Consider the following 19975-nt stretch of genomic DNA (forward strand, 5'->3'; position numbering starts at 1 on the left):
CAATTCCATCCATTTACCAGAAACGTTTTTTCTTGGGCTGATCTCAAATCATGATCTTCCTGTTCTCCACCTGCCTAATAGTTAAGATTACAGGTGTGAGCCATTGGCACTTGACTTTTTGATCCAACATATCTTGATGGTTTTCTCATCACTGCACTGCCTGCCACCTTCTTCCCACCACTCTACCCTGACACGAGGACACGGTTCCCCTCTTCTACTTCTCAGGTGTCTCAAACATAATACTAATATATATATTTTTGCTATACAGTGGATTTTTATGAAGGCGTGGGGATGCTACAGTGTAATACAGCACTGCCAAATTAAAACAGATCTAGGTTTCCATCATCACTATTGTTGAAGCTCTTCATTTATACCCATACCCTGTTGGTCATGGTTTGAGTGGCGTGGGCTGTCATCACTAACTCTTGTCAGTTGCTGCTGATGGTTGGCTGAGCTCTTAGCTGGGGCTGTGGGCTGGTCAGCAACATGTGAATGCTTCATGTCACCTGGGCTTCCTCTTGCAACATGGCACCAAGTTTAAAAAGTGAGCATTTTGAGAAAGACCGAACTGTGCAGCGGATGCATTATTTTTTGTCACCTAGCCTCAAAAATGATATATTATATACCTGAGAAAATCATCTTGTAAGGAGGAAAGTTTATTTTAGCTCATGGGTTTGGAGTTTTCAGTCTATGGATAATTGGCCGAGTTGCTTTTGGACTCAAAATGTTGCAGTACATCATGTCAGGAAGATGAAACTGCTTACCTTGTGACAGTCTTGCTATGTTGTCCATGTTGGTCTTGATTTCCTGGGCTCAAGTGATCCTCCTGCCTCAGTCTCCCAAGCAGCTGGGACTGTAGAAATGATCAAGATGATCCTATAATTCACATGGAAGTGCGAGGGAAACCTGAATGGCTGGAAGAATCTTGAAAAAGAACAAAGTTGGAGGACTCACACTTCACAATTTCAGAAGTTCCTACAAAGCTATAGTAAACAAGAGAGTGTGGTGCTGGCCTGACTGGAATAGAATGGGAAATCCAGAAATAAGTTCTCACATTTATCATCAGTTGATTTTCAACGAGCCAGCAGAGACAATATAATGGAAAGAATAGTCTTTTCAATAAATGGTGCTGAAACAACTAAATTCCCGATGCAAAAGAATGAAGCTGGAACCCCATGAGTTCTAATACAGGTACTAATTCAAAATGGACCAAAGACCTTAATGTAAGAGATAAAACTACAAAACTCTTGAAGAAAAATAGTTGTAATTCTTTGTGACAGTGTGCCTACTGTGAATAGGCAGTAATTTTTTAGATACGATGCCAAAGCACAAGCAATAAAAGAAAAAAAATTGTAAAAAAAATGATACATGATTATTTCTACACTGCCTTTTATTCATTGAGACATTCACAAAATCCTGCTCAAATTCAGGGTGGCTTTCTCCACTCCCCACTTCTTGGTGGAGATTGACAAGACTCTGGAAGAGCTCAGGGACTTAGAAATGTCATGGTGAAAAAACGACATTTGTCACAGGGCATCCTTTGCTATTCTCAGGTTACTCCTCTCAGCAAAAGTCCCAGGGTTTGTGCCAACCCAGAGAAAACTGAAAGCACTCTTTTTTAACAAAAATTATTAGTGGGACTACTTGGTTTTCTTTGTCTCACCTTTCCCATAACCATCTCTGCCCTTGACACTGCCTTTGTAACTTATGTTACCACTCATAAGAAGAGACTTATTAGAGTATTAAAAAAACTAAAGACTAGTTATCTAAAACAAAATGGACATACATAGCATTTGAAAAACTAGTGGTTTTGTTTCTTTCTCACACTCAGTTGGATCTTTTTGGCACTGATCCATGTACATGACATAGGATGTCACTCTTTTTTTTTTTTTTTAACAGTTATTTCTTTTTTCTTTCTTTCTTTTTTGGAGCACTGGTTTTATTTATTTATTTATTATTCATATGTACATACAATGCTTGGGCCATTTCTCCCCCCTGCCCCTACCCCCTCCCTTACCACCCACTCTGCCCCTCTTTCTCCCCCTACCCTCTTGATACCCGACAGAAACTATTTTGCCCTTATTTCTAATTTTGTTGTAGAGAGAGTATAAGCAATAATAGGAAGGAACAAGGGTTTTTGCTGGTTGAGATAAGGATAGCTATACAGAGAGTTGACTCACATTAATTTCCTGTGCATGTGTGTTACCCTCTAGGTTAATTCTTCTTGATCTAACCTTTTCTCTAGTTCCTGGTCCCCATCTCCTATTGGCCTCAGCTGCTTTTAAGGTATCTGCTTTAGTTTCTCCACGTTAAGGGCAACAAATGCTAGCTAGTTTTTTAGGTGTCTTACCTATCCTCACCCCTCCCTTGTGTGCTCTCGCTTTTATCTTGTGATCAAAGTTCAATCCCCTTGTTGTGTTTGCCCTTGATCTAATGTCCACATATGAGGGAGAACATACGATTTTTGGTCTTTTGGGCCAGGCTAACCTCACTCAGAATGATGTTCTCCAATTCCATCCATTCACCAGCGAATGATAACATTTCGTTCTTCTTCATGGCTGCATAAAATTCCATTGTGTATAGATACCACATTTTCTTGATCCATTCGTCAGTAGTGGGGCATCTTGGCTGTTTCCATAACTTGGCTATTGTGAATAGTGCCACAATAAACATGGGTGTGCAGGTGCCTCTGGAGTAACCTGTGTCACAGTCTTTTGGGTATATCCCCAAGAGTGGTATTGCTGGATCAAATGGTAGATCAATGTCTAGCTTTTTAAGTAGCCTCCAAATTTTTTTCCACAGTGGTTGTACTAGTTTACATTCCCACCAACAGTGTAAGAGGGTTCCTTTTTCCCCACATCCTCGCCAACACCTGTTGTTGGTGGTGTTGCTGATGATGGCTATTCTAACAGGGGTGAGGTGGAATCTCAGTGTGGTTTTAATTTGCATTTCCTTTATTGCTAGAGATGGTGAGCATTTTTTCATGTGTTTTTTGGCCATTTGAATTTCTTCTTTTGAGAAAGTTCTGTTTAGTTCACTTGCTCATTTCTTTATTGGTTCATTAGTTTTGGGAGAATTTAGTTTTTTAAGTTCCCTATGTATTCTGGTTATCAGTCCTTTGTCTGATGTATAGTTGGCAAATATTTTCTCCCACTCTGTGGGTGTTCTCTTCAGTTTAGAGACCATTTCTTTTGATGAACAGAAGCTTTTTAGTTTTATGAGGTCCCATTTATCTATGCTATCTCTTAGTTGCTGTGCTGCTGGGGTTTCATTGAGAAAGTTCTTACCTATACCTACTAACTCCAGAGTATTTCCTACTCTTTCCTGTATCAACTTAAGAGTTTGGGGTCTGATATTAAGATCCTTGATCCATTTTGAGTTAATCTTGGTATAGGGTGATATCAGGCAGGCAGGTCACTCTTGACAGAATGTTACCTCATCATCTATGAGTGAAGAGTGTGTGTGGCCAGCCACACCTGCATGCCTCAGGCACCTGACATCTATGCCTTTTAGATTTTATTTTTATATTATAAATGAAAATATTTTGGAAGGCATTTGCTTATATTTAAGTTTATATATAAACTCATTAAACCCAACAAAATAGTTAAGTATGACTATATTAAACATATTAAAATTTCTGCCTGCAAGTCCTCATTTGGATTATGTTTGGGCTGAGATACTTTTCTTGATGGGGGGTTGGTTTTAGACCAGCCTTTGGACCAAAACTCACCTTTATTATAGAAAGGAATGTCCCTAGCAGAATCCAAAAGGCGTGGGAGGTGTCCTTGGTGCTGAATGTGTGCATTTGTGCTTTTGATGGGAGAGAGAGGCACATAAATGAGTCGGGGGGAGAGGTGTGTGTGAGAGAGAGGAAGAGGGGAAGGAAAGCGCCTATACTCCTGGGTTATTTGGTTGTTTGCTTTGTTCTCCCTTTGGAGGGGCTGAGCAGAGAAAGCCTAGAAAGATTCTTAGGCATGAAACTGGTGCTGCCAGGGATGGGTGGTGCTCAGGGTTTTCCTGGGTGTCCCCCTGTTGTCAAGGGGATTAATTAGTCCATATGTGTTCCTGTTTTGGACCCACTCTGTGTGAAACGTGCAGGAAGCTGTGACTAGGATGCTACATTATTTCCAAAAGCGAGATCCTGGTAGGGTTTCTGAATGATAGGGCTCCTGCATGGGAGATGTCACTCCTAGATGGCATTCTTTTAAATTATGTAAATGACATCTTCCCAAAGTACATCAACTTGATTTTTTTTCCTAAAAATTTTTGGTTAAAATTAAATTTGCCAAGTGACATCTCAGAAGAATACATATGAAGTCTGTGGAGACATGGTGTCAATATGGTGTTTTTTCAAAAAGCACCCGCCTTTTCATCATTCCTTCCTTCCGACCACCACTTTTCCTTTCTTACACCGTCTTGTTTCGTGTAGGTGGTATTGGAATTTGAACTCAGGCAGGGCTTCGCACTTGCTGGGCAGGTGCTCTACTCCTTGAGCCCTGCCTCCACCCTTTAGGCTCTGGTTATTTGGAGGTAGGTCTTGCTTTTTGTCCAGCTGGCCTGGACCTTGATCCTCTCATTTTAAGCTTCCTATCATTGCTGGGATGACAGGTGCACACCACCATGCTCAGCTTTTTTTTTCTGTTGAGATGGGGTCTCACAAACTTTTTTGTGTGGGGCTGGTCTGGAAGCACGATCCTTGTGATCTCAGCCTCCCAAGTAGCTAGGATTCAGGTGTGAGCCACTGGCACCCAGCTTATACTGTGTTTTAATAAGAAAAAGAGACTTTACCATGATATTGGTAGTTAAGCAGCTCAAATTTTTCCAACCATTACTTACTCCCCAGCCTTTTCATTCAAACACTAGATGCCAAAAATTATAGTTTATTTTTCTAGTCCTCAGAGTGGCTAGACTCACAGTTATTCATTCAACAAGCATTCATTGAGCACAGTCTCTGTGCTAGGCACGGAGCACAGAGCGAGTGGTGTCTTCTGAAGCTCCAGCTCAATGCTTCTATGTAATAGTGTTCCTGCTACCATACCAGTGGACCTGCTTTCTTCAATAATTACCTGTCAGAAAATGGAAAATCCTTAACTCTTAGATGTACACCAGTAAAGCATAGTAAGCACTATGACCATCATTTTTGGTTGTTTTTACTTAATATAAATTATCTTGCCTTATGCTTATTAAATTTTGTTTCTTAGTTTAATCTTTCCCAGGTTTGTCTGCTGGTCCAGACTGGCTTGAATCCTAGGTAACTACTATGCTTAATGAAGATGCTGGTGGTCCTGGGGCCTGACATGGTAGCACAAACATGTAATTCCAGCTACTCAGGAGGAAGAGAAGGTAGAAGGATCTCAGTCTGAGGCCAGCCCAGGCAAAACTGAGATCCCATTTGAAAAACAAACTAAAGCAAAAGTCTGGTGGTGTGGCTCAAGTGGTAGGTCACTTGCCCAGCAAGCACAAAACCTTGAGTTCAAACTCCAGTACCACTGGAAAACAAAACAAAACAACCCAATGGTTCTGGTGGTCAAGTGTTTTCTCAGGTCTGGATGAAACCTCAAGGGCTGGAAATAACACTTGTGATGGACACTTAGAGTTACTATTTTTATGAACTTGGCCTTGTTTGGAAAACACCATATATAGTATTTATAACAGTGTATCACTATATTAGATTGGTTTGTATAAACTGAAATCTACTAACCTATATGCCATTTTAATTCACTTAGAGCATTTAGTAGGTGTTTTACTTGCATTCCATGCATGATAAATATTATTTAAATATTTGGAGTAGCAGTTCAATATTCTCTTGAATGTTTTTGTTTTTCTGTAGCATGCACTCTAGTCCCAGGGAATCTTGAAGGACGAAATGTGACAAAGTGTACTCCTGTATTTGACATTTATATTTAGGTAACTAACTGCCAGATTATAAAAACACTGCTTTTTCAAACCTCATTTGTTAAATCACCATGAGGCATTCACTGAGTATTTCTCAATAAAAATATCCTTACACCCACCATTTTCTACATATGGCAGAAAACTCACTGGGGGTTGCGTCTCCTCTACCTAGTCCTAGTACCACATGGGCTTTTGGTGTAAGCTGGGTGTGTGAAGAATGACAATTCCCTTCTTTTCCATTGTGACTTTCCATCGTTTCACCTCTGCAATTTCTTTGAACTCTTTTGGGACTCCTTTCAAATGTCACACCCTCCATGAAACTTTCTCCCCAACACCAACAGAATCACCTGTCCTGTCCTCAGCACCGCAATACTGGTTTAAACACACACCACTCGCCACAGTGTATTTGATGACTTGATGGCAATACATCCATGGGTGTCCCTTGGACTTCTGGAAGGCAGGGACCTTGACTCACTTTCTGGACATGCTTGTTCGAGCTGTAGGCCAACTCAGAAGTTAGCAGAACCTGTGCTGTGGCCCAACTGCAGAGTCTGAGGAAGCCACCACTGTGGTACAGGAGTCCTCTTGACCCATGGCTTCACCTTCTGTAGGTTCAGTGGCCACTGGTCAACCACAGTCAGAAAATATTAAATGGAAAATTATGGTAAAAAACAATTTCTACATTTTAAATAACTTTTATCATTCTATATTGTTATAATTGATCTATTTTATTACTAGTCGCTTTTAGTCTCTTACTGTGCATAATTTATAAATTTAACTTTATGATAGATCTGTCTGCATATATAAGAAAACCATAGCCTATAGAGCTCAGTAACATTCATGGTTTCTGGCATCCAGACCATGGGGGTCTTAGAATGTGCTCCCCTTGAATAATATTTAAATATAATTTAAATATCATTTCTAGGCAAAGCCTCAGTCTCACGGGTGGTCCTAACAGAAGGGGTCTTTAGCGGAGGGGAAGATGAGAAGAAGTGAATTTCAGGCATTCTAAGAGCAGTGACAGTGACCAAAGGGGAGCATCCCAGGACCCAGGACCCAGCCCTCAGCAAGGCTAGCCAGTATATGACATATGAGAGACACCTACCACATTTGGAAACCACAGAGAGGTTTTGACACCTCTTGTCAGTGAAAACCACCTTATCTTCTTCTCCGGCCAAATGTGCAGCATTTTAGGAGCGCAAGAATGGTGAGCTGAACCTTCTCTGACCATGTCAAACCATGAGGAGACCCCAGGGCACTGGCTCTTGGACTGCAGTGTGCCCTGGACAAACAAGAATTTCTTTGACCCCAATGACAAATATTCTTCCTTCATGTGCCCTACTCACTCATCCTGAAGAGATGCCCAGACATCCGTTAGTGACAGAGAAGAGGATGACAAATATGCCCAGGCAGGTTTACATAAAAATGCAAACCCAATATCCATTTTGAGGGCATCAGTGAAATGACAGGGAGCTGCCGGCTTCAGATCTGTCACTCTCTCAGTCCCCAACTTCCAACAAAGTAGGTCAATTTTACTAAAAAGGTTAAGTGCTAGTATTTAAACTTGGTTCTCTGATGTCAATATTCCCAGTGACCACAGTGACATTTAAAGCAGGAAGCTGGTGGGGACACAGAGCGGGGTGCTGGTGGCCTCCTGACCCCATCTTTGAGCACTTTGTGTTGTCCTGTGTGTGGCAGGAATCAAAGTCCTCCTGGTTAGCCTTCTATTCTACATTGCTCCTTTAGGTCACACTTTAAGAAGAGAAACAGGCCTTCTGTGGGGACAGAAAGGGGTGGAGGGAAGAATATATAGAAAGACAGGCTGTGGAGACAGATGACGTCCAGTGACGGGTGGCCAGGCTCTGTCTTGTGGCCGCCCGTCCGGCAGAAGGCTGGGAGGAGAGCAGCATCAACAGAGGCATCTGGTTCCCCAGCATGGAGCGGCGGCCCTGAACCGTGGCAGATGCAGTCTCAGCTGTGACTGGGCACAAGGCATCGGTGTCCAGGCCTGGGTCACGCGCGGGGCCCGCTTTCACTGTGACAGTGCAGTGTCAAACTGCCATTCTTTCTTCCCTGTGCATTTTCTTTTCTTTTTTTTTTTGGCCTCTGAAATCTGCCAGCTTTTGAAAGCAGCCTAGACCAGGCCCCTTGGGTTCCAGGCTGGAGGAAGCAAGTTGGGAAGGCAGTGAGGATATCCAGGGAGGGATGAGGACCAGCAGGCTGTGCAAGATGTGGGAGAGGGGATTTGGGGTTTGAGTTCTGGCTCAGATGGGGCACAGGTGCTGCATGGGCAAATTATGCCAAAGGACGTTTTAGGACTTCGCTTGGGAGGTGTAAGCATGACTCCAGCAAGACGTAAAGACTTCTTTATTAAAACTTAGTCGTGTCAAGGTTCTGAAAAACCACTTACCATATTTATGAAGGAAACCATGAATACAGAGGGCGGTGTGAGAGGCAGAAGGGGACTTTTTCTCTCCCAGCTCCCGGGTGCATTTAGTGCGTGTACTGCTCTCCCTCCGTGGCTGCCTGTGGCCCTTTGCTGCAGTTGGTGACACGGGTCTCCTAGCTGGTAGTTAAACCTCTTCTGGAAGCAAACCTCAGCGCCCTGCCTTTTCCCACATCCGGGTTCCTCAGTTTCCCTCCCTCCCTCCCTCCCCCCTCCTCTCCCTCCTTTTTCTTTCTTTCCCTTTCCCTCTCTCCCTTTTCTTCTTTTACTCCCTTCCTCCCTTCCCTCCTTTTTTCCCTTCCCTCCCTTCCCTCCTTCCTTCCTTCTCTCCTTCCTCCATCCTTCCTCTCTCCCTTCCTTTCCCCCTTCCCTTTTGTACAAATTATTCCAGGTTTTTCCTATTTCATTTCCTTTCCCTCATCCAGTAGGGAGAGACTGAAGAGTCAGATGTCGCTTAGAAATCTCTAGGCAAAAATTGTTCCCAGTTCTAGGTGGCAAGACCTGACAAATGTCATAGTGACAAAGTATCCCCAGCCTCAGGCCTCAGAATCCTAGGGAAGCATATTGGGGTTGTGCTTCTAGTAGAAAACCAAACCAATCACACTAATTATAGTCTGACTCCTAGAATGTCCAGATGAATCCCTTACAGATGTGCTGCCTGAGCCCCTGAGTCTTGTCATTTCCTGTATGATTGGATCTTCCTCTTTCTCCTTTTCCCTCTTCCTCACTCACTCCTTATAGTCGTCATGTTTCAGAATTTGTTGCTCCTTCTCAGTAGACAGGCATTTTGTACCCATCTCATCAACTCAATATGATAGTCCCCTCCCTTGATTTTTACTTACATGTCTCTGTGTGTTTGACTTTTTCTCTCTGGGTCATTGTACGGCTCTTTCCTTCCTTCCTTCTTTCATCTCTCTGCCTTTTCTGCTCCATTTCTTAAGACAGAACACAAGACAGGGTTCTGAATCCTAACCCCTTCTCTGTCTCCCAACGGGAGATGTTAAACAGTTGCACCGGCTCTGATGGGGCATGGATAAGCAGCACCATTTCAGTGCAATGTGCAACTCGGGTCTTGGAGTGTAACCCGCCCCAGTGATGCCTTTGCTTCCCACTGTTTATAAAGCAGCACTGGAGAGTATACTGAACGGCCAACTTTCACACTGACGTTGACACAAGGTGCCTTTCCTCTCCAAACTCCGGCCCCCTGATAAATCATCCTGGCGCCCCCAGTTCCCAGACCATCACAGAGCCTGCACGTGCTGCTCAGGGTCTGTTCTCAAGTTGTTGAGGGGACCGGCCGTATGATGACAATTAAGAGCAGTTAGTGTGCAGATGAGGCCCGCGAGTGGCAGGTGGCGGGAACGGGCCTCAATTAACTAACAGCCACCAAATACCCTCCTAATGAGGCTGGGCCACCCAGATGAGCCAGGAGGCATGTGTCACTGACAGCAGCTGAGGATTTGCACTGGAAAGGGGGTGGGAGAGGCTGGTCAACAGGTACCTGGCACAGTCACAGAAACAGCCCTTTGGTTTCAAGGTTCAGAAAGACAGACTGATACAGCTGCCGAGAGCAGAGACCAGGCGCTGTGGGTGTGGTGTGTGTGTGGTACCCAGTGCTGCACAGCCTTTCGTCTCTTTGGGTGGGTCCCCTTTGCTCAGTCACCTTCTTCATGTGTTTGGGTGAAAAGTTAGAATGGCTCTCTGGATACATGGTCCTTGGGATATGTCTGGCCAGCAGGCAAGGTAATGAAATGTTAGAGTCATGATAAAGGGCCGTTGTCTTCAGCAGAATTTGAATTCCAAATCAGACACTGTAATAATGCCGTGTTGGGCTCTGTGGTTAAGAGCCAGTGGCCATTTCCATTGCAAATCTTCTGGGCTTTGTGTGGATTCATCACCCGAATTTATATGGGATGGATACTTGTCTGGCTCAGCGTGAGATTTTAAGAATCAAAAAAAAAGGGAGGAGGAAAAAAAAAAAAACTGAAAAATACATAGCCTTTGCAGAGTGACATCCCTGGACGAATTCTGTGCATTTTGGTTCTTTCATTCTAAACAGTTCAGCAGAAAGGTTTGGGACTTTCAGGAGCAAGATCCATTGCTCTGGAGTGGGAATCGCTTCAGTTTTTCTAGAAGTTGAAACAACTTAGATCACTGGCTATGCACCCATCTTTCTGCTGCCCTGGGAGGAGGTTACGGGCAGTATGTGTGCTTCCTGGGCCACAGCTTCATGCTGTGCACAGTCCCTAATTACAAAGTCATAATTATAATTAATATGTGGCTTAGAGTTGTGTTTGAAACTGGTTTTTTGCAATTCCCACCCCCCTGCCCCCGACTCCTTCCCTTTTCTCTTGTAGCACAAAAATAATGTTAACAGAGATTCAAAGACTTAGAAGTAAGACACAGAGCCAGGACCGGGGACGTGGCTGTCCCTTTGTCCACGTGTGTGATGGTGTTTGGATAATGTTACGCGCCGTATGTGCCTGGCTGCAGAGCTCAGGAACAATGGGGGTAAACCAAGAACCCACGAGGGACTGCCACACGCTTCTATCTATTGTCATTTTCTTATCCAAATAGTATTTAATTAAACGATTTTGTCCTTTCCTTCATTTCATTGTTAGAACAGCAAATGTTGTAAAGAAGGGATTATTTATAAGCAGTGAGTTTGCCTACTTTTATACATCCAATGGGTTTTATTTTTCCATGTTTGTAGCTCTGTGGCCTGGGAAAGCAAAGACTAAATTCTGTGTAGAAGTTGTGTCATTGCCTTTTTTGAGTACCATGTCCTCAAGTCTTCTCCAAATCTTTTAGGGACAGGTCAGAAATACCAGTGACTGTTGAGCTATAAGACTTTAAGATGGTACAGAGTTCATTTTCTTTTTCCTCTCTCTACCTTCTTTCTTTTCTCCCTTCTTGTCTGCCTTCTTGCCTGCCTATCTTTTTTTTTCTTTTCTCTCCTTTCTTTCTTTCTCTCTCTTTCCTTCTTCCTTCCCACCCTCTTTCCTTTCTTTCTTTCTTTCTTTCTCTCTCTCTCTTTCTTTCTTGTCTTTCTCTCTCTCTTTCCCTCCCTCCCTCCCTTCCTTCCTTCCTCTTTCTTTTTCTCATGGTGGTAGGAAGAACACCCAGGTCTCAAACAACTTTAAGTCACTACCACCTAAGCTTGGTAGGGAATGAAATCCATCTTTCCCAGAGACAGCTGATGTCTTCCAAATCAGCATCAACAAGTGAGTGCCTTAACCTTGGGCCTTGTGACATCTTGTGCCTCGTGCCACTTCACCCCATCCTTGCGAGAGGCTGAAGGGCTGGTCTTGTGAGAACCACTTTAAGCAGGTCCAATGATCTGCTTAAAGCATCACCACACTTTTATAATCCTGATGTTTTCATTTGAGTTCTTCAGAGACAACTCGAAGACAAAGATTTCAATTCTAATAATTTATTTGAGAGGTGATTCAAAGAAATCATCTGGAAGGGGCGTGGGGTGGGCTGTGGAGATGTGAAATGGGGGAAGGGCTAAAAGCAAAAAATGGGTTATCAAAGTAGTGACCATGGTGAGAAATGAGCTCAGTCCTCTGTGAGGCTTTGGAGTCAGTAACAACCAGGGGCAAAGAAACCGGGCTCCCCAGCCCCTGATTGTCACTTGTTGACGCATCTTCCAGAAGCATGGACACGCCAACCCTTCCATGGTTTGCTATATGCTCAGGCCAAGTGTGGCCTCAAGGGCCGCTATGGTGAGGGTCAAAAATCTATGTGTTAGATGCTTGGTCTTCAGTTTGGTGGTGTAATAGCGGGAAGTTCTTGGGACAGAGGGCCTGAGGGTGTGCCCTTGGGACAAATTTTTGGAACTCCGGTCTCTTTGGCTTCATTTTTGCCAAATGTGATCTCTCTGTCTCACTCATGGGCACTCCTGCCATCTGCCTTGAGGTTCTCATCAGAGCAGAGCTGATTCAGGTGCTGTGCTTTTGAATCTCTAGAACTCTGAACTAAATAAACTCCTTTTCTTTATAAAGTTAGATTGCATCAGGTATTTCATTATAGTATCAGAAAATGGGCTAATACAAAGTCAAAAGAATCCCTCAATTAAACAAGCACTTTGCAACACTCTTTGAACACTAGGGCGTGCTGACATTGACAGCCTATGCTATGCCTAACTTCTGGGCTCCTCACCTGACGGGTTTGGTTTTCATACCCTTTGGTGTTCATGCAATGCAACTGCTCTAGGTACAAGGTGGGGGAATAGAGAAGCAGAGATGGTGGGGTGGGAGCAATATTCAGCAAATTTTCTGAATGTAATATCAAGGCGTAGGAAGAGAGATATCAAAATAATTTTAATTGAACAAATGAATAAATTCACCTTATTTTTCACTGCCTATGCTTTGAACAGGACCAGTGAAAATGTCTATGGGTTTCCTTTTTTTTTTTTTTTTTTGGAGCTGGGGTTTGAACTCAGGGCTTCATGCTTGCAAAGCAGGCTCTCCACCGCTTGAGCCACACCTCCACCCCATTTTGCTCTGTCATTTTGGAGTTGGAGCTCTTGCAAACTATTTGTCCAGCCTGGCCTTGACCTGTGATCCTCCTTATCTCAGCCTTCCAAGTAGCTAGGATTATAGGCGTGAGCCACTGGCACCTGGTTCCTTTCCTATTTTTTGGCTAAACTTTTCACATATGAATATATATAGTTAGAATCATCAATGTTTGCTCCAGAAAAGAACTCCAAAAAAACTCCCTGGTCCTGCAATAAGACAGTAATTGCTCTTATCTTACAGAGGATGCTTTGAGGACAAGAAAAGTTACCTGCTCAAGAAGCTTTGAGCTCTTGAATCCTATTTCCACTAGTCCCAGATTCATGACCAATAAAGTCAACGGATATTTCCTGCAAACACCTGATGGAGCCTTAGTTTCGCCTTCTCTACATCTTAGGCTCTACATTGGCTCCCTTCTCTTGCTCCCTTAATCCTAGCTTGATTGGCTTGGAGCTCAACCATCATGGATATCCACACTAAAATTCCTTCCAGCCAATAGTGTGAAGTAGTTTTAACAACTGACTCTCCCAGGGAAGGGGTGAAGAGAGTCTTGATTTTTAGCATTTGCCCATGTCTGTGATGCAAATACTCCCAGCATGGCTGATTTTGAGCCTCCAACTGGATGTCACTAAACCCAGAGTTGAGCAGAGATTTCACAATTGGCATCAGGGCAAGCTAACTCCACCATGCCTCCACCTCCTGTCTCCCAAACCTCCAGAGCTCCAAGGCTCAGGGAGCTCAGGAGTTGAAATGCCTTCCTAATTGAGAACTCTCCTCCTAGCCCCAAGCCTCTACAGTCCCCACCCACCTCTGCCATCCAAGTCTACTTCTCTGCAACCTCACCACCCCCAACCCTTCATTCCCTCCAGTGCTTCTGCACAGGGGCTGATCTCTTCAATATGTCTGCTGAGGATGGCCATCCTTGCAGAAGGAGAAATAGGTGAGGGGAATTTCTGCTCCCTCTCTCCATGTTGTAACCAATGGGTCTGCACATTAGCTTGGTCTCTTTCAGCCAATGGGGTGAAAGAGTCTTTCAGTCTACTGGGGCTCCCAGCTCTCTCTACACCTTTCTGCTCTCTGGAGTACATCTCCATTTGCTGGAACCATGTTGGGAGAGGGTATGACACTGTGCTGACACTGCTCATATCATACTTACCTCCACTGGCTTGATGGGTTTACAACCAGCCATGCCCTTGCTCAGGACACCTCCTCAGAGAAGCCTTCCATGACTCCCCGTGTTTGCTGTTGCTATCACTGAGTTATGTTCCTTTTCCTCAGAGCCCTTGCCTCATTCTTTAACGTGATGTTTTACTGAGTCTCTCCTGCACTAAGCTCTGTGAAGGAAGACTGTGTCTGTTTGGGCTTGCTGGGGTGTTCCTAGCACACAGTAATGGCTTCTTGCTGAACTCTCTGCAGAGTCCCATGGTGACAAGGGCGTTACATCATCAGACAGGGCAAGCTTGTTTATCTGGACCTCTCTTGCTCTCCTTATGACGCCACTAATGCCATCATGAGACTCCACACTCATGAGCTTATCTAATTCTACTTGCTTCCCAAGGGCCCCATCTCTAGAGGCCCTGACAAAGACTTCTGTGCCTCCTCCTCCCACCTCCACAGTTGTCCCATCATTTGATTTCAGGTGTGGCTATGAACCTAGTGGTGGCCTGGTGACTTTAGCTAGTGGGATGATAATAGATCTGAAGTAAACAAGGGCCTTGAAACCGGCTTGCGAGATTGGGCTTGGTCTCTTGTGCCTCTCTAATGCCATGAAAAGAGCACATCCCGCTAGTCTGTCAGTCTAGGGGGACCAAAGACAGGTAGATCGGAGCTACCCAGTGGAGCCCAGGACATATCAACCAACCCTTATGAAAATGCATCATTATTGTTTTAAGCCACTGAGGTTTTGGTTCGTTACCCAGCAGTAACAAACTGATACATGCACTTTTCCCCAGTTCACCTGGCCTAATCTGATGATCAGGTCATCTTTATAGAGCTTTTATGATGTTAATTTTGTCAGTGTTTTTCCAAGAAAAGAAAGATTACCAACAGACAGAATTTCAACTAGTTTATCTCCAAGTCACACTGCACATACATTCTATGAAGTCATTTTGATTAATTTCCTCCCGCTGAGTTCAGCAGTTGGGGGACTGTGTGGCCTCATCGAAGAGGATTGTAGGATCATAGAATGGACACTATCCAGGGGAGATATTATTGCTACACCTCTACTTTTTACATCATAGCTTTGCAGTGCCACAGATATGACCCTAACGTGTTTAAATAATGAGACTCCTTTCTTTGTGTAATATCAATCACTCTTATATTCATATTTTACCCCTTTCCTAAACTAAAGGGCCTGGCTAACAGCACACCCACTAATCTTGTTGGAATGCATTTATCTGGAAGTCATCAACAAACACAGGCAGCTGCACTTTATTACATCAAATAATATCAACAGTTCCTTGTCCCCAAATGAGTAGAGTGAAATAATGTCTCAGAGTCACATGCAGACACTCTTGTCCTTTACCTCCCTGGTGAACTCACTGTATAAAGTCCTTCCCCTCCACTATGAGGTCCCACAATAAGGAATGGCATTCCCCTGTCTGATTGCAACTTGGGTGGTGTCTTTGTGACTGCCATTTGGGCTGATATAGTGTTCCCTGGACGACCTGGACACATGCAATCTCATGTGTCCTAATGGGTAGTGTCAACTTGGGGTCCCAAGAAGGGTGGGTTCTGGGGTGGGGACTGGGAATGCTTTGAGGTTGAAGGCAAAAGCATGAACTGTTTTGGGGAGACGGTTTGTAGTTTTCATTTGAGTCTCAAAGAGACTACTGACCTTCTGGCAAATTAAGAACCACCACTCACAGAATGCAATGCAAATTCAATTTCTGCAATTCTAGGGGCTCTTAATATGGGCACGATAACTATCATGGCGTATACTGAACACTCCCAGTGTACCAAGGCATTTTGGGTCTTGTGCATGCCTTACCTTTATGTTGTGCCATTTTACAGATGGACATGGTGATGTTTAGAAGGCAGGACTGTCTGATTGAAAGCTCAAGCTCCTAACCATTATGCATGAAATCTCTTGCAGAGCCTCAGAGCTCACACTCCTTGCCCCAAAGAGATACACACCAAGTTTCACAAGTCTCCTCTGAAGCCATTCACATAAGCTCGATGCAGAAGAAGCCCTAACCATTAACTATGGTCGTGACTCTCCCTTGGTTATAGATATGTTTTTAATGCCCACAATCACTACTTTTACCCTCCCACCTCACCTCTTCCCTCTTCCTAGCTGCTCTCCAAATTCTCCCCATCCCTCTTAGGCTGTGGATCCCCAAGTGCTTTCCAAGGGCCGAGAGAAAGGCAGGTAATAACCAAACCCGAAACACCTCTGCCGTCACACAACAGACCCCGGGGGAGAATTTGGGGAGCTGCCTGAGGAGTGAGGGTGGTCAGGTGCATGTTGGGTGTGAGTCTAGCACCTGTCTGTGGTTTTCTGAATTCTCTCTCTAGTATTGCTTTCTTCTGTGGGTATGCATTTTCCCAGTGTGGGGGACAGGTCCTATATTTCTGCTAATGCTTACATGTAGCACTTATAGACAGTCACTTAGGGGACAGGACAGGGCATTGATGGCATAGGGGAAGCCAAGCACTACCTGGGCAAATGGAAGATCCCCAATCTTCCCCTCTTCCCAAGAACTCAAGTCACATTGCTCAGATCTCAGAGTTCAAGGTCCTGCCCAGCTCAGAGCCAATTTTCTTCTCGTGTCTACAAGATGCTTTGCTGATTTTTGTGTGACACTCAAGAACAGTCCACTAACAATTTCCACGTGGACTGTCAGCTCTCCCAGCCTGTGGCTGTTACTCATGGCAGCCATGGAGCTGAGGTTCTGTCCCCTTTCTGAGCTGTCTGTCTAGTGAAGCCTCTGGACCACCCTACAGAATGATATTTTTCCATGCAAAAATAAAAGGCTTATGAATTCAAAGGGAACTCATTATATTGAAACACAGCAATGAAAACATTTTCAAAAAACAGATCTGTGAAAATAATTATGTATTTCTCCGAAAGCACATTCGATAACAAAATGTAGTGACAAGTCTAATGTGTATAATTTTGAAATTGTGTAAACAGTATTGCAAGATATGTTCAACAATTAAGTCACAACTTGGTGATAAAAGCACAGGAACTCGAACTACTATTGTGGTTTGTGCCCTACATTTGTAACCAGATTCCAAATGTCAAAACAGACAGGCACTAGTGGCTCATGCCTGTAATCCCAGCTTCTTGGGAGGCTGAGAGCAGGAGGATTCCGGGTCAGCTGGGGCAAAATAAAAAAAAAAAAGGGTTCCAAGACCCCATCTCATCTCAATGGAGAAAGAGCTAGGTGTAGTGCACACCTGTCATCCCAGTGATAGCAAGGAAGCTTAAAATAGTAGGATTGTAGGCTGGCCTGGGCAAAAAGCAAGACCCTCCTCCAAAATAACCAGAGCAAAAGGACTGGAGGTGTGGCTCAAGTGATAGAGGACGTGCCTAGCATGTGTGAAACTCTTGAGTTCAAACCCCAGTACTGCCAAAACAAAAACAAACAAAACCCCGCAAAAATTCAATTGAAATTTAGTGAAGATAAAGATGTATTTCTGCCCATCTCAGGCCAGGGAGCCTCAGTTCAGCGTGCTTGCCACAAAAGGAGGCCCTAACCCACAGGGGAACCAAAGTTTCATCGTAGGATTCACAGAGCTGGGTCCAAATCCTACCCCACACAGGTTAGCAGTAGGAGTCTGGGTCTCAGTTTACCTGTTAGAAAATGGAGACGATAATGACAGCCAGCCAACGGGGTTGCAGGGATATCATGATGTGAATATTCTCAGCTCTTAATTCCAAAGGGAAATTTGCACCTTATATTTGGAGAAAGACTAAAAATGGAATCAGTCCTTTCAGAGGCATTACCTCCAAATTTTCTGCTAAAGAGGTCGAGTTCATCATTGACGTCTTTTTCCCCGACTCTGAACCTGTCATTTAGGTCCACAGTGGGGTCCTGAGAAGCCCACACTTACCCTGATTTTTTTTTTTTTGAGAAAAAACATCTGTGAGGGAGTTAAAAAATTCTTGGCACCAAAAAAAAAAAAAAAAGACATTGTGCTTAATTGCTGGGCTCAGGCGTGGTTTTGACAGATACAATACCTGCTTCCACATTGCTGTTAGCCAAAAGTCACCCGTGAAACATGTTTTCTTAAGCAGTGACTGATAAGTTGTTATCTTCCAGCTTCTCCTGCTAATTAGACATCATGAGTCAAAGTTAATTTGGTGGGAATCATTTCTCAACTTAATGACATTTATAGGCAATTAGGAAGTTATGGAAGGGCACATGCATTTACATTTTAGCCTATTTCCAGAGCTTAACAAGAATCTCCTCTTTCCCCGATGGAGATCTGTCATTCTCTGAGGAATATGTTCGATACAGACACCACGGGCCTCCTTGTTATGCTAGAAACCGGCAATTGTTTGCACGAAGCAAGCTTCCACACGGTAATGAGGTGTGGGCAGAGACAACACTAGTCTCGGTGAAGGCTTTTGTGTTGTTTAGCCCCATGACTCTGGCCAAGAAGTCCTGAGCTTTGTGTGCAATAAAAGTCACAGCTACAGACCCACCTCATGGATCAGTGTGTGCCAAACACACTTCTGAGCCCTTGGTCAGAAATAACTTCTATTGTCAATGTCAACTCACGTTAAATACAGAACAGTTAATGGTCTACAGACAGCATTCCTGACTTAGGGGATTTACACTGTTGCTCTTGGCTGCTTTTTGCAAGCCTGCAAAGCATCCTCAATGTCCGTTTTGTTGTAATGAATTGACATGTCCTCTTGCCAGCATTCAGCGTGTGGAAATCCAGCTTGAGGTCAGCTGAGAAGCAGAGGTGTGGGCATCGTGGGTACCGCAGTCCTCGCTCAGCACCTCAGACAGACAGCATGCTGTCCGCCTGCTCCTGCCTCAGCCAGCATCCGATTCTGCAGAGCAGTTCTTCTCTCCAGGAAATGCTTTCACAAAACTCACGGGAACTTTCTACATTTTTCCCTTTGGAAGGGGAGAGTTGTATTTATGTGTATACACGTGCACACACACACAAAGATAGTAAGTGATAGTGACCCTTCTCCTTACACCCTTTCCTGGCAGTTGGGGCCAGAGGAAGGATCACCATCATCAGTTAAGACTGGGAATTGAAATAGTCCATGTCAGTAATTCCAAATCAATTCAGTGGACCAATGCACTGGACCAGGACTTCTTAGAATTAAGCAAATCTCCAATCCAGGAAGCAATGGCCCCCTGTCCTCCCCAGGACACCATGACTTCAGTTTCCCAAAACCCGGGTCATAAAACCTGCCTGGATATCTTCAGATTTGAGAAATTCTCATACGCTATTTATATTAAATTTTTCCTTCAATGTATAATAAATACATACACTATGCAAACAACAATTTACCATTTTGTAAGTGGTTGCGTGTAGAAGAAAACTTTATATAACAACAAATGATAAGTCGGGAATCCTTACTCTGTAACTTAAATGTTAGGAACAAATGTTCCTTAAGATAAAAAAAATAAATTCTAATCATTATAACATCTTTCCGTGCAAATTTATTACAATTAATATGTGTAAGTATATCACTGTAAGCCATGTATAAATATTAAAATAAGAGCAATACTCAAAAAATGGTCTTTTCGTAAAGCTTCCCAGGAGACCGGCTTGATTCCTGATTGCCTGATCAGCAACGGAGAACCAAATGTCCTCCAGACAGTGCATGATAGGATTGGCCCAACCAAGAGAAACCGCAGAGCAGGCTGGAGACTGGGGTCCAGGTGTTGGCCGGCAGCTGCAGGCTGGAAGCTGGGATCCCGAGGATTGGGGAGGTGCTAGGTCTGGCTTTCAGATGACCATCAGAGCAACTGCCTGGGGGTGCCTGAAAACACCTTTTTGTGTGGGGAATCATGTGGACTGCTGAGTGCCGCTCACACCTCTGTGTAGCTTGAGCAAGTTACTGATCCTCTCTGAGGCTTTCCATTTCCCCATCTGCAAAATAAAGATAACTGTCATGCCCACATGGTACAGACCGTCT

The sequence above is a fragment of the Castor canadensis genome, chromosome 5, assembly GCF_047511655.1.
Source record: "Castor canadensis chromosome 5, mCasCan1.hap1v2, whole genome shotgun sequence".
Taxonomy (NCBI): Eukaryota; Metazoa; Chordata; class Mammalia; order Rodentia; family Castoridae; genus Castor; species Castor canadensis.